This window comes from Phoca vitulina, unplaced genomic scaffold (genome assembly GCF_004348235.1).
Source record: "Phoca vitulina isolate PV1807 unplaced genomic scaffold, GSC_HSeal_1.0 scaffold67, whole genome shotgun sequence".
Classification (NCBI taxonomy): Eukaryota; Metazoa; Chordata; class Mammalia; order Carnivora; family Phocidae; genus Phoca; species Phoca vitulina.
The window spans coordinates 3526617-3542398 of NW_022589770.1; the positions used below are offsets into that span (position 1 = coordinate 3526617).

General features: G+C 36.7%; 1 protein-coding gene across 5 annotated transcripts in view; it reads right to left on the reverse strand.

Annotated features, from left to right (window-relative positions):
* The window catches only part of CNTLN (centlein), a 297340-nt gene that overhangs the window by 180124 nt on the left and 101434 nt on the right, over positions 1 to 15782 (reverse strand). The window lies entirely within an intron of this gene.

Genomic DNA, 15782 nt, shown 5'->3' on the forward strand with positions numbered 1-15782 from the left:
AAGCATCTGCCTTCGGCTCAGGTCATGATCCCAGGGTCCTGGGATCAGGTTCATCATCGGACTTCTTGCTCACCAGGGAGCCTGCTTCTCCCTCTGCCTGTCGCTCCCCCTGCTTGTGCGTGCTCTCTCTCTGACAAATAAATAAATAAAATATTTTTTTAAAAATCGTAAAGACTGTAAATCTTATGTGTACTTTACCACAGTTAAATTTTTTTTAAAAAACTAACCTGACAGAGAGGCCAGATTTAATTTGACCAAACTGTGAAGCAATCTGTATCCCAGGACATTGTCAAAAACAATAGAAAACTCAGCTAGCAATTTCTGATGAGCAACAGCTGGGTGTGATACCAACAAGGACAGACATTAATAGAGAAATCAAGAGAAGAGACAGTGAGGGAGATCTCTGCTAAAATCACTATGATCCCATGGTGAATGTTCAAATATCCAAGTCTGTGCTTTCTGAAAAGCAGGAGAAATAGACTTTAGTAAAATGGTCCAGCTAAACCACTAAAAAACAAATAAGCAGACATCCCTGAGGATAGGGTAGTAAGGAATCAGTATCCAAAACCACTACCATATACAATTTTAAATGTCCATTTTCCAACAAAAAATTACAACATGCAAAAAAAGAGGAAAGTGTCATCCATACAGAGGAGAGGAAGCAGGCAATAGAAATAACTAAACAAAACCATTCTTTAAAATATACCCTATCATTAAAGAAACAAAAAAAGATAAGATGACAAGGTCTCATCCAATAAAAAAAAATGCCAATAAAGTGATATAAATTATTTTAAAACATGCAAATGGAAATGGAAATCCTGGTGTTAAAAAAGCAAAATAAACAAAATGAAGAGCACAAAAAAATTCACTAGCGTAGCTAAATATTTAATACAAGATGACAAAAATAAGAAAAAACAAAGATAAATCAAGAAATAAAGAATAACAAAAAAGTTAACAGCCCCAGAGAAATGTGGACACCACAAAATGCACCAACATAAGTATAATGGGACTACCAGAAGAACAGGGAAGAGAATAAAATAGAAGAAAAATTCAAAGAAATAATGACTGAAAACTACCCAAAAATCATGAAAAAAAAATTAATCTAAACATGTGAAGCTCAACAATCTCCAAGTATTGTATATGTATAAATCCACAAACAGACATACAGTAAAAATACTGAGAGCTGAAGAGGGGAGCAAGATGGCAGAGGAGTAGGAGACCTGGATTTCATCTGATCCCAGGAATTCAGCTGAATAGGGATCAAACCATTCTGAACACCTACGAACTCAACAGGCGATGGAAGAAAAGAATAGCAACAACTCTCTGAACAGAAAAGCGACCACTTTCTGGAAGGTAGGACGTGCGGAAAAGTGAATCTGAGGCAATATTCGGAAGGACAGACGGCGGGGGAGGGGGCCTTCGTCGGCCGCTTCTGGCAAGTGATAGCGCCCCGGAGCACAAAATCGGAACTTTTAGAAGTCGGCTCCGCTGAGGGACATCACTCCAGTGGCTAAGCGGGGGGTGGAACCCTCACAGGACAGTGTGGTCTCAGGACCCTCGGGGTCACAGAAAGACCGGGGGTGCCTGAGTGTGGCAGAGCTCCCAGGTATCGGAGCAGGGAAGCCGGCTGCAGAGACGGAGCCGAGGCGCAGGCTCTCAGCTCGGGGTTGCCATAAACCATGATCCGCGGCACAGTCGGGCCACTGCTCCTCCAGCAGGGACCCAACAAGCAGCAGATCTGGGGAGACTCATCTTCCTCCCCCGGGAGGAGCGGCACGGGAGCGCACCACAGGGATCTGCTGGGTTTGGAGACTCTACACCGAGTCGGGTGCCAGAGATAGAAACGCTCGGTCACAGGCCAAGTGAGCACAGAGTGCAGCCAGAGACCAGGGAGATGGGAGTGATTGACTGCTTTTCTCTGGGGGTGCACTGAGGAGCGGGGCCCCAAGTTCTCGGCTCCTCTGGGGCGGAGATTGGGAGGCCGCCATTTTCACTCTCGGCCTCCAAAGCTGTACGGAAAGCTTGCAGGGAACAAAAGCTCCTGAGAGCAAACCCCAGCAGATTACTTAGCCCGGACCAGCAAGGGAAGGGCAATTCCGCCTCCGGCAAAGACATTTGGGAACCACGGCAACAGGACCCTCCCCCAGAAGATCAGCAAGAACAGCCAGCCAAGACCAAGTTTACCGATCAATGAGAACAGCAGAACGCCAGCGCTAGGGGAATACTGCACAAAGAATCCATGGCTTTAGTCTTTAGTCTATGATTCTTTAGTCTTTAAAAGTTAATTTTTTTTTAACTGTCTTTTTTTTTTTAATTTTTCTTTTTCCCTTTTTTAACCAACATCTTATCAATCCCTTTTTTAAAAAACATTTTTATTTTTCATTTTTAGAGTCATATTCTATCCCTTCATAGTAGTTACCCACATTTTTGGCATAAATATATATAAGTTGTTCTCTCTTTAAAATTTGGAGATACAGTTTCTTCTAACAGATCAAAATATACCCTAAATCTCTAGTGTATGGCTTTGTTCTACTCTCCTCCTGATCACATTCTCTCCCTTTTTTTCTTTTCTTTTTTAAATCCTCTTCTTTCTTTTCACAAACCACTTCTTATCTTACCAATTCCTTTAATAAAATTTTTTATAATTTTCATCTTTACAATCATATTCCATCCCTTCATCATATTAACCCTTATTTTTGTACATATATAAGTTTTTCTTTCTTTAAAATTTTGGGAGGCACTTTCTTCTAACAGACCAAAATACACCCAAAAACTACTGTGTGGCACTGATCTATGCACCAGCCTGATCATATTTGATCATATTCTGTTTTTTTTGTTTTGTTCTGTTTTTGTTTGTTTTTATCTTTATCTTTTTCTTTTTCTTTTTTCTTTCTTTCCCTTTCTTTCCCCTGGCTTCAGGTCTTTCCTGATTTGTTTAGAGTATATTTTCTGGGGACGTTGTTACCCTGTTAGCATTTTCTTCTCTCATTCATCTAGTCTCCTCTGGACAAAATGACAAGACGGAAAAAATCACCTCAACAAAAAGAACAAGAGGTAGTACCGACTGCCAGGGACCTACTCAATATGGACATTAGTACGATGTCAGACCTAGAGTTCAGAATCATGATTTTAAAGATACTAGCTGGGCTTGAAAAAAACATGGAAGATACTACAGAGACCCTTTCTGGAGAAATAAAAGAGCTAAAACCTAACCAAGTCAAAATCAAAAAGTCTATTAATGAGGTGCAATCAAAAATGAGGGTGCTAACTGCTAGGAAAAATAAGGCAGAAGAGAGAATCGGTGATATAGAAGACCAAATGATGGAAAATAGAGAAGCTGAGAAAAAGAGAGATAAACTACTGGATCACGAGGGCAGAATTCGAGAGATAAGCAATACCATAAGACAAAACAACATTAGATTAATTGGGATCCCAGAAGAAGAAGAAGAAAGAGAGAGAGGGGCAGAAGGTATACTGGAGCAAATTATAGCAGAGAACTTCCCTAATTTGGGGAAGTAAAGAGGCATCAAAATCCAGGAGGCACAGAGAACTCCTCTCAAAATCAATAAAAATAGGTCAACACCCCGTCTAATAGTAAAACTTACGAGTCTCAAAGACAAAAAGAAAATCCTAAAAGCAGCTCAGGAGAAGAGATATGTAACCTACAATGGCAGAAACATTAGATTGGCAACAGACCTATCCACAGAGACCTGGCAGGCCAGAAAGGACTGGCAGGATATATTCAGAGCACTAAACGAGAAAAATAGGCAGCCAAGAATACTATATCCAGCTAGGCTGTCATTGAAAATAGAAGGAGAGATAAAAAGCTTCCAGGACAAACAAAAACCAAAGGAATTTGCAAACACAAAACCAAACCTACAAGAAATATTGAAAGGGGTTCTCTAAGCAAAGAGAGAGCCTAAAGGCAACATAGACCAGAAAGGAACACAGACAATATACAGTAACAGTCACCTTACCGGTAATACAATGGCACTAAATTCCTATCTTTCAATAGTTACCCTGAATGTAAATGGGCTAAATGCCCCAATCAAAAGACACAGGCTGTCAGATTGGATTAAATAACAAGACCCATCGATATGCTGTCTGCAAGAGACTCATTTTAAACCCAAAGACACCCCCAGATTGAAAGTGAGGGGGTGGAAAACCATTTACCATGTTAATGGACACCAAAAGAAAGCTGGGGTGGCAATCTTTATATGAGACAAATTAGATTTTGACCAAAGACTGTAATAAGAGATGAGGAAGGACACTGTATCCTACTTAAAGGGTCTAGCCAACAAGAAGATCTAACAATTGTAAATATCTATGCCCCTAACATGGGAGCAGCCAATTATATAAGCCGATTAATAACAAAAGCAAGGAAACACATCGACAACAATACAATAATAGTGGGGGACTTTAACACCCCCTCACTGAAATGGACAGATCGTCTAAGCAAAAGATCAACAAGGAAATAAAGACTTTAAATGACACACTGGACCAAATGGACTTCACAGACATATTCAGAACATTCCATTCCAAAGCAACGGAATACACATTCTTCTCTAGTGCCCATGGAACATTCTCCAGAACAGATCACATCCTAGGTCACAAATCAAGTCTTAACCAGTACCAAAATATTGGGATCATTCCCTGCCTATTTTCAGACCACAATGCTTTGAAACTAGAACTCAATCACAAGAGGAAAGTCGGAAAGAACTCAAATACATGGAGGCTAAAGAGCATCCTACTAAAGAATGAATGGGTCAACCAGGAAATTAAAGAAGAATTAAAAAACTTCATGGAAACCAATGAAAATGAAAACACAACTGTTCAAAATCTTTGGGATGCAGCAAAGGCAGTCCTAAGAGGAAAGTATAGAGCAATACAAGCCTTTCTCAAGAAACAAGAAAGGTCTCAAATACACAACCTAACCCTACACCTAAAGGAGCTAGAGAAAAAACAGCAAATAAAGCCTAAACCCAGCAGGAGAACAGAAATAATAAAGATCAGAGCAGAAATCAATGAAACAGAAACCAAAAGAACCGTAGAACAGATCAACAAAACTAGGAGCTGGTTCTTTGAAAGAATTAACAAGATTGATAAACCCCCGGCCAGACTTATCAAAAAGAAAAGAGAAATGACCCAAATCAACAAAATCATGAATGAAAGAGGAGAGATCACAACCAACACCAAAGAAATACAAACAATTATAAGAACATATTATGAGCAACTCTATGCCAGCAAATTAGATAACCTGGAAGAAATGGATGCATTCCTAGAGATGTATCAACTACCAAAACTGAACCAGGAAGAAACAGAAAACCTGAACAGACCTATAACCACTAAGGAAATTGAAGCAGTCATTAAAAATCTCCCAACAAACAAGAGCCCAGGGCCAGATGGCTTCCCAGGGGAATTCTACCAAACATTTAAAGAAGAATTAATACCTATTCTTCTGAAACTGTTCCAAAAAATAGAAATGGAAGGAAAACTTCCAAACTCGTTTTAGGAGGCCACCATTACCTTGATCCCAAAACCAGACAAAGACCCCATCAAAAAGGAGAATTACAGACCAATATCCTTGATGAATATGGATGCAAAAATTCTCACCAAAATACTAGCCAATAGGATCCAACAGTACATTAAAAGGATTATTCACCACAACCAAGTGGGATTTATCCCTGGGCTGCAAGGTTGGTTCAACATCCGCAAATCGATCAACGTGACACAACACATTAACAAAAGAAAGAACAAGAATCATATGATCCTCTCAATAGATGCAGAAAAAGCATTTGACAAAGTACAGCATCCTTTCTTGATCAAAACTCTTCAGAGTATAGGGATAGAGGGTACATACCTCAATATCATAAAAGCCATCTATGAAAAACCTACAGCGAAGATCATTCTCAATGGGGAAAAACTGAGAGCTTTCCCCCTAAGGTCAGGAATGCGGCAGGGATGTCCACTATCACCAATGCTATTCAATATAGTATTAGAAGTCCTAGCCACAGCAATCAGACAACAAAAAGAAATCAAAGGCATCCAAATCGGCAAAGAAGAAGTCAAACTCTCACTCTTTGCGGATGATATGTTACTATATGTGGAAAACCCAAAAGACTCCACCCCAAAACTGCTAGAACTCATACAGGAATTCAGTAAAGTGGCAGGATATAAAATCAATGCACAGAAATCAGTGGCATTCCTATACACCAACAACAAGACAGAAGAAAGAAAAATTAAGGAGTCGATCCCATTTACAACTGCACCCAAAACCATAAGATATCTAGGAATAAATCTAACCAAAGAGGCAAAAGATCTGTACTCAGAAAACTATAAAATAGTCATGAAAGAAATTGAGGAAGACACGAAGAAATAGAAAAACGTTCCATGCTCATGGATTGGAAGAACAAATATTGTGAAGACGTCGATGCTACCTAGAGCAATCTACACATTCAATGCAATCCCCATCAAAATACCATCCACTTTTTTCAAAGAAATGGAACAAATAATCCTAAAATTTGTATGGAACCAGAAAAAACCCCGAATAGCCAGAGGAATGTTGAAAAAGAAAAGCAAAGCTAGCGGCATCACAATTCCAGACTTCCAGCTCTATTACAAAGCTGTCATCATCAAGACAGTATGGTACTGCCACAAAAACAGACACATAGATCAATGGAACAGAACAGAGAGCCCAGAAATGGACCCTCAACTATATGGTCAACTCATCTTCGACAAAGCAGGAAAGAATGTCCAATGGAAAAAAGACAGTCTCTTCAACAAATGGTGTTGGGAAAATTGGACAGCCACATGCAGAAGAATGAAACTGGACCATTTCCTTACACCACACACAAAAATAGACTCCAAATGGTTGAAAGACCTCAATGTGAGACAGGAGTCCATCAAAATCCTAAAGGAGAACACAGGCAGCAACCTCTTCGACCTCAGCCGCAGCAACTTCTTCCTAGAAACGTCACCAAAGGCAAGGGAAGCAATGGCAAAAAGGAACTATTGGGACTTCATCAAGATAAAAAGCTTTTGCACAGCAAAAGAAACAGTCAACAAAACCAAAAGACAACCGACAGAATGGGAGAAGATATTTGCAAATGACATATCAGATAAAGGGCTAGTATCCAAAATCTATAAAGAACTTATCAAACTCAACACCCAAAGAACAAATAATCCAATCAAGAAATGGGCAGACGACATGAACAGACATTTTTCAAAAGAAGACATCCAAATGGCCAACAGACACATGAACAGGTGCTCCACATCGCTCAGCATCAGGGAAATCCAAATCAAAACCTCAATGAGATACCACCTCACACCAGTCAGAATGGCTAAAATTAACAAGTCAGGAAACGACAGATGTTGGCGGGAATGCGGAGAAAGGGGAACCCTCCTACACTGTTGGTGGGAATGCAAGCTGGTGCAGCCAGTCTGGAAAACAGTATGGAGGTTCCTCAAAAAGTTGAAAATAGAGCTACCATACGATCCAGCAATTGCACTACTGGGTATTTACCCCAAAGATACAAATGTAGGGATCCGAAGGGGTATGTGCACCCCAGTGTTTATAGCAGCAATGTCCACGATAGCCAAACTGTGGAAAGAGCTGAGATGTCCATCGACAGATGAATGGATAAAGAAGATGTGGTATAGGTATACAATGGAATATTATGCAGCCATCAAAAGGAATAAGATCTTGCCATTTGCAACGATGTGGATGGAACTGGAGGGTGTTATGCTGAGCGAAATAAGTCAAAAAGAGAAAGACATGTATCATATGACTTCACTGATATGAGGAATTCTTAATCTCAGGAAACAAACTGAGGGTTTCTGGAGTGGGGGTGGTGGTGGGAGGGATGGGGTGCCTGGGTGATAGACATTGGGGAGGGTATGTGCTATGGTGAGCGCTGTGAATTATTCAAGACTGTTGAATCACAGATCTGTACCTTGAAACAAATAATGCAATATATGTTAAGAAAAAAAAAAAGAAGATAGCAGGAGGGGAAGAATGAAGGGGGGAATTCGGAGGGGGAGACGAACCATGAGAGACGATGGACTCTGAAAAACAAACTGAGGGTTCTAGAGGGGAGGGGGGTGGGAGAATGGGTTAGCCTGGTGATGGGTATTAAAGAGGGCATGTTCTGCATGGAGCACTGGGTGTTATGCACAAACAATGAATCATGGAACATTACATCAAAAACTAATGATGTAATGTATGGTGATTAACATAACAATAAAATTTAAAAAAAAATACTGAGAGCTGAAAACAAGAAAATCTTAGACACCACAACAGAAAAACCACTCCTCATTTTCAAGAGACCTCAATAAAATTAACTGACTTTTCTTCAGAAATAATGTATGCCAGAGACAGTGAGAAAACAATTCAAAGTGCTCAAACAAACAAAAACACCTGCCAACACAGAACCATATATACAGTAAAGCTATCATTTAAAACTAAAGGTGATGAGTGACATCAGGAAAATAAGAGAGTATGCAGCTCCAAGCACTCTTGCCCTGGCAGAAATATCAAAAAGAAAGCAGAAACTCTCAGAACCAATGTTAGAAAAACTATTGAATGCATTCGAAGGTTTACAACGACCAAGCAAATGCTGAGCTAAAAAATAAAAGCAAGTTAAAAATGGGACAAAACATTTATGGAGTTTTCACTTGCCCTTCCCCACACTGTCTCCAGCAAGCTAACCATTTCAAACACTGTGAATCTTAAAGCAGTGATATTCTTAGAATGGCAGTAGTCCATGTTCCCAGCTGGAGATCCTGGTTCCTGGTTTGGGAGGAAGCAGAACAGACTTTACCGTAAATTAATATGTGTGTCTATTCTAATTTATCTGAGGGCTACCTGAAGGAATCATGCAAAGTGAATATGTCTATTTGATCTAACTGGAAACAAAGACCGGATAAACGGCTCAAAAATACCACAAGGTAAACTAACAAACCACAGATGTGTGGGACAAAAGATTATTGGTTGAGATAACAACAGAATGCCTCAGACATGGGAGCAAAAGCCTTGGAAGATTCTTGGGGACATTAGGACATTCAAAAATACCTATTGATTTGGGAGAGTTTAGAAAGCCACACAGAGGCTCAGAGAAAGATGCGTGCTCAAAAAAGAGAAAAGAAGACCCGAGGTTTTACCCTCAGCTGAGCTCTGAGCTCAGTTCAAATATGGATAAGTATTGAAGGAGTGTCCTAGCACAGAGTCAATACAAAGACTGGGAGAGGGATTTGTTTTGTGTCTGTGGATGTGTGTATTTTTTTTTTTTTTTTTTTTGCTTCTTTGTGTTTTGTTTGTTTATTTTGGCTCCTGCCATTCAAGGATAACTGTGAGGCAATGTGAGGTGAACAAAAGCTAAAGGATAGAAACCTCAGTGACCTTATACAAGTGACCCTACACTCTTACAAATGTAGATTGGAAGATTATCTAAACAGACTACCACAGCCTTCAATAATTAAAAAAGCAGCAAGGCTTCAGGAAGGGGTAGAATCTGACTTCCAGAGTTACCACATACTCATATACCCAACTTTCAACAACAACAAAATATCACAAGGCCTACAAAAACAAAACAAAACAAAAAACAAGCAAACAAACAAAAACCAGGAACGTATGACCTAACCAAAGGAACATACAAATTAGCAGAAACCATTCCTGAGGAACCCCAGACATCAGATTTATAAGGCAAACAGTTTAAAAAACTATCCTAAATATCCTTACAGCGCTGAAGAAAAACATGAAAAAAGTCTACAGGAAACCAGGAAAACAATGTATAAACCAAAAGAATATCAATTAAAGAGAAAGAAATTAGTAAAAGGAATCAAACAAATTCTGGAGCTAAAAAAGTACAATAACAAAAATGGATGATTTCCCAAGCATCCAACAACAGATGCAGAGTAGGAAGAAGAAAGAATCAGAAAGCTAGAAGAAAAACAGGTAAAATTATTGAAACTGAACACCAAAAAGAACATGAAGAAAAGTGAATAGACCCTATTTGAAAACTGTGGGACATCATTAACTAGACCAACATATACATTATGGGAGTCCCAGAAAGAGGAGAGACAGAAGAGGAAGCAGAAATAACATTTGAAGAAATAACGGCCATGAGAGTCCCAATTTTGATGGAAGACATGCACCTACAAATCCAAAGGACTCAACAAACTCCCAAGAATGATCAACAGAAAGAGACCTACAAATTATTATCAACCTTTTGAAATATAGCCCCTGTAAAAAGAATCTTGAAAGTAAGAGTGACTTGTCACATAGAAGAGATCCTTAATGAGATTAATAACTAATTTCTCATCAGAAACCATGGAGGCTAGAAAGCAGTGGGATAACATATTTAAAGTGCTGAAAGTAAAGAAGTATCAACATACCCAGCAAAACTGTCCTTCAAAATGTAGACAGAATTAAGAGATTCAGCAGTAAACAAAAGGAACACACAGTGTTTATTAATAGGGGAAGCTGAGGGTGTTCATTAAAAGATCTGCCCTACAGGAAAATGCTAATGGGAGTCCTTCAGATTAAACTGAAAGGAAGTAAGATTGTAATTCAAAGTCATATGAAGAAATAAAGACCCCAGTAAAGATAAATCCATAAGCCAGCATTATTATGTAATATTTGATTTGTTACTCTACTTTCTATTTACCACATTTCAAAGACAAACTTACAAAATTATACATCTATGTTACAGCGCACACAATTTATAATGATGTAATTTGTGACAACAATAATGTAAAATGGAGGGGAAAAGCACTATAGATGAGTTTTAGTATCGCTATTGTATAAGATGGCATTAATTCAAATTATATTACTTTAAGTTCATGATGATAAATGTAAACCCATGGTAACCACAAAGAAAATATATCAATAGAATATACACACAAAAAAATGAGAAGGGAATCAAAATGTGCCACTATAACAAATCAACTAAATACAAAGGAAGACAGTAACTGAGGAAATGAGGGAGAAAAATACCTATCAGACATACAGCAAATAAATAATAAAATGTCAGAAGTTAGTCCTTCCTAACTAGGAATTACTTTATATATACATGGATTTAACTCTCTAATCAAAAGGAAGATATTGACAGAATGGATAAAGAAAACATTATACTGGGGCACCTGGGTGGCTCAGTCAGTTAAGTGGCTGCCTTCGGCTCAGGTCATGATCCCAGAGTCCTGGAATCGAGCTCCACGTTGGGGTCCCTGCTCAGCGGGGAGCCTGCTTCTCCCTCTCCCCCTGCCTGCCTCTCTGCCTATTTGTGCTCTCTATCTGTCAAATAAATAAATAAATAAATAAATCTTTAAAAAAATAAACTTTAAAAAATAGAATAAAAAAACATTATACAACACGTTGATTAAAACAGACTCACTTTAAATAAATCAGTCAGAAAAAGATAAACAACATATAATTTCACTTATATGTGGAACTGAAGAAACAAACAAATGAACAAAGAAAAAATACACAAAAAAAACCCCAGATACTTAAATACAGAGAACAAACTGATAGTTACCAAACTGAGGTGGGGAGGGATGGGTGAAATAGATGAAGGGCATTAAGGGTAGACTTATCATTATGAGCATTATGTACACAATTGCTAAATCACTATATTGTACCTCTCAAACTAGTATAACACTGTATGTTAATTATACTGGAGTTAAAATTTTTTGAAAAAAGACTCACTTTAGATCCAAAGACAGAAATAGACTGAAAATTAAAGAATGGGAAAAGATAACTATGGAAATAATAAACAAAGAGAGCTGGAATAGATACAATAATATTGGACAAAATATACTTTAAGTCAAAAACTGTTACAAAAAGCAAAAGGAGGACTTATATATTGATTGAAGAATCAATTCATCAAGAAGATATAACTACAAACCAAACAACAAAGCCCTTAAATATATAAAGTAAACAATTAGAGAACTGAAAAGAGAAACAGTTCTCTACAGTAATAGTTGGAGAATTCAATACTCCACGTTAAATAATGAATAGAACATTTAGACAGAAGGTCAACAAGGATGAAGAGGGCTTAAACCACACTATTAAGTAAGTAGCCCTAACAGATGTATCTGGAACACACTACTCCAAAAGCACAGAATATACATTTTTCTCAAGTACACATGGAACATCCTCCATATATGACCATATGTTAGGCCATAAAACAATTCTTAATCAATTTAAAAACATTATAATTATACAAAGTATCTTTTCCAACCATAGTGAATTACAGTTAAAACTCAATAACAAGAAAAATTTTTTAAAAATTAATATGTGGAAATTAAATAATATACTCATAAACAACCAATAGGTCAAAGAAGAAATCACAAGAGAGTCAGAAAATATTCAGAAATGAATGAAAGCAAAACATAAATACTAATACTTACAGGATGCAGCAAAGGCAGTCCCCAGAGGGCTATAAATGCCAACATTAAAGAAGAAAACATATCTCAAATTAATAATCTAATTTTACACCTTGAAGAAACAGAAAACAAATATCAAAGTGAAACCAAACAGAAAAGAAGAAATAATAAAGATTAGTGTGGAAATTTTTAAAAAAGGGAACAACAAAACAATAAAGAATCAGTTAAAGCAAAAGGTGACTCTTTGAAAATAGCAACAAAATGAACAAACCTTTAGTTAGAATAACAAAGAAAAAAGAGAAAGAATGTAAATAACTAAAATCGAAAATCAAAGTGAAGACACTACTACAAACTATACAGAAATAAAAAGGATTATTAGAGAATACTGTAAGCAATTTGATACCAATAAACTAGATGACCAAGATGAAACTGACAAATTCTTAGAAACCCACAAATCACCTAAACTAATTCAAGAACAAATAGAAATCTCAACAGACCTATAATAACTGAAGAGGTTTAATCAGTTATCAAAACTACCCAACATAAAAAATTCAGATTGCTTCACTAGTGAATTCTACCAAACATTTTATTTTATTTTTTTATTTATTTGAGAGAAAGAGAGAGAGCATAGAGGCGCAGAGGGTGAGGGAGAGAAGCAGACTCTCTGCTGAATGCACAGCCCAACACAGGGCTCAATCTCACAACCCTGACGATCAAGACCCAAGCCAAAATCAAGAGTCAGATGCTTAACCAACTAAGCTGCCCAGACACCCCTCTACCAAACATTTTAAAAGAATGAATACCAATTCTTCTTGAACTCTTCCAAAAAATATGAGAGGAGGAAACATTTTCTAATTCATTCTACAAGGCCAGGTTTATCTTGGTACCAAAGCCAGATAAAGATAAAAATATCCCAGCAACATAAAGTTGATTTAACATCCAAATTCAAGTAAAATAACATACCTTACCCATAGAATAAAACACAAAAACTGCATGATCATTTCAATAGATGTAAAAAAAAGCATTTGCCAAAATCCAAAATCCAAAACCCCTTCATGATAAAAACAACACTCAAAAACTAGGAATAGAGGGTAACTTCCTCAATCTGATAAAGTGTATCAACAAAACCTCAGAGCAAATATCATACTTAAGGGTGAAAGAGTAGATCCTTTTCCCATGAGATCAGAAACAAGACACAGATGTCTACTCTTTTTTTCTATTCAACTATATACTAGAGATTCTAGCCAGGGTAATGGGCAATAAAATGAAATAAAAGGCATCCAGACTGGAAAAGAAGAAGTAATATTATCTCTATTTGTAAATGACATGACCTTACATATAGAAAGTCCTAAAGAATCAACCTTATTGAACAAGGCTGCAGGCTATAAGACCACTATATAAAAATTAATTATATGCCTATACATTAGGAAATGAAGAAACAATTCCACTTAGAATAGAGTAAAAATTAAATATTTAGGAATAATATGTACCAGAGCACTGGGTGTTATACACAACTGATCAATTACTGAACACTACATCAGAAACTAATGATGTACTGTATGTTGGCTAATTGAATTTATATTAAAAAAAAAAGAAATTAATTCCACTAAAAAAAGGAATAATACATCCCCAAAGAAGTGCAAATACTTCTGGAAAGCAGTGCATCATGATACTCTGAAAACCACAAAACATTACTGAAAGAAATTAAAGTAGACCTAAAAAAATGAAACAACCCATGTTGATGGAGTAGAAGTTATAATATTGCTAAGATAGTGATATTTGCCAAATTGATCTTCTGATTCAATGCAATCTCTATCAAAATAAACCCAACTCGCTTTTTTTTGTAAGAAATGGAAAAGATGATTCTAAAATTCATATGGAAATGCAAGAGATCCAAAATAGCCTATTTTGAAAAAAAAAGAATAAAAAATCTGGATGATACACATATCCCAATTTCAAAATCTATTACAAATCTACAATAATCAACAGTGTGGCACAGACATGAGGATAAATGTATAAATCAAATGGACAGAAGAGAGGTCCAGAATAGACCCTTATATTTACAGTCCATTGATATTCAATAAACATGCCAAGGCAGTAGCAGTGGGGGGGGGTGGGGTGGGGAAGAACAGTCTGTTTCAACAAATGGTGTTTGAACAACTGAATAACACGTGCAAAAGAATGAAGTTGGATTCCCATCAAACACCGTATTAAAAAGTTAACTCAAAATGGATCAAAGAATTAAATACAAGATATAAAACTATAAAACTCTTAGAAGAACTCTTCTAGAAGAAAACATAGGTGTCCAAATTCTTGATCTTTGATTAGGCAATGGTTTCTCAGATATGACACCAAAAGCATGGGTAACAAAAGAAAGATAAATTATCAAAATTTAGAAAGATAAATTATCAAAATTTAAAACTTTTATGCTTCAAAAGCACCATTAATAAAGTAAAAACAACTCCAAGAATTGAAGAAAATAGTTTCAAATTATATAGCTGAAAAGAGACTTGTATCCAGAAGTATATGTAAAGGGAATGAAATACGTATTTCTTAAAAAATAGACAAATAGCCAATAGCATATGAAAAGATGCTCAACATCATCAGCCATCAGGGAAATACAAATCAAAACCAGAATGAGACACCACTTCACATCCACAAAAACAAATCGAAAAGGCAGACAATAACAAGTGTTGATGAGAACAAAATGAAATCAGAACCCCCACACACTGCTGTTTACAATGTAAAGTGGTACAGCTGCTTTTCAAAACAGTCTGACAGTTCCTCAAGAGCTTAAAAACAGTTACCATGTGACACAGTAATCTCAGTCCTTGGCATGTACCTAAAAGAAATAAAAATATATGTATGTATACATGAAATCTTGTACACAAATGGTCATAGCAACATCACTGAAGACACAAATGTCCATCCACTGGAGATAAATAAATAAAATGTAAGATAGCTATGTAATGGAATATTATTCAACAATAAAAAGGAACGTGGTACTGATACATGCTACAACATGGATAAACACTGAAAACATTATTCTAAGTAGAAGAAGTCAGTCACAAAAGACCATATACTATGATTTTATTTATATGAAATGTTTAGAATAGACAAATCTATAGAAAAAGAAAGCAGATTACTGGTTATCAAGGGATGCAGGGTTAAAGGGTAAATGCAGAGTGATTGCTAAAGGTTACAGGGTTTCTTTTTCAAATAATGAAAATGTTCTAAAAGTAATTGTGGTAATAACTGTACAACTCTGCATAAACTAAAAACTACTGCACTTGGATTGTGAATTTTAAATGGATTAAATGTGAATTTATGCCAATTAATATTTTAGAAAGGACAGAAAGATGCAAAGTTTTCTTAATAATGTAGAAAAATCAAGAAAATGT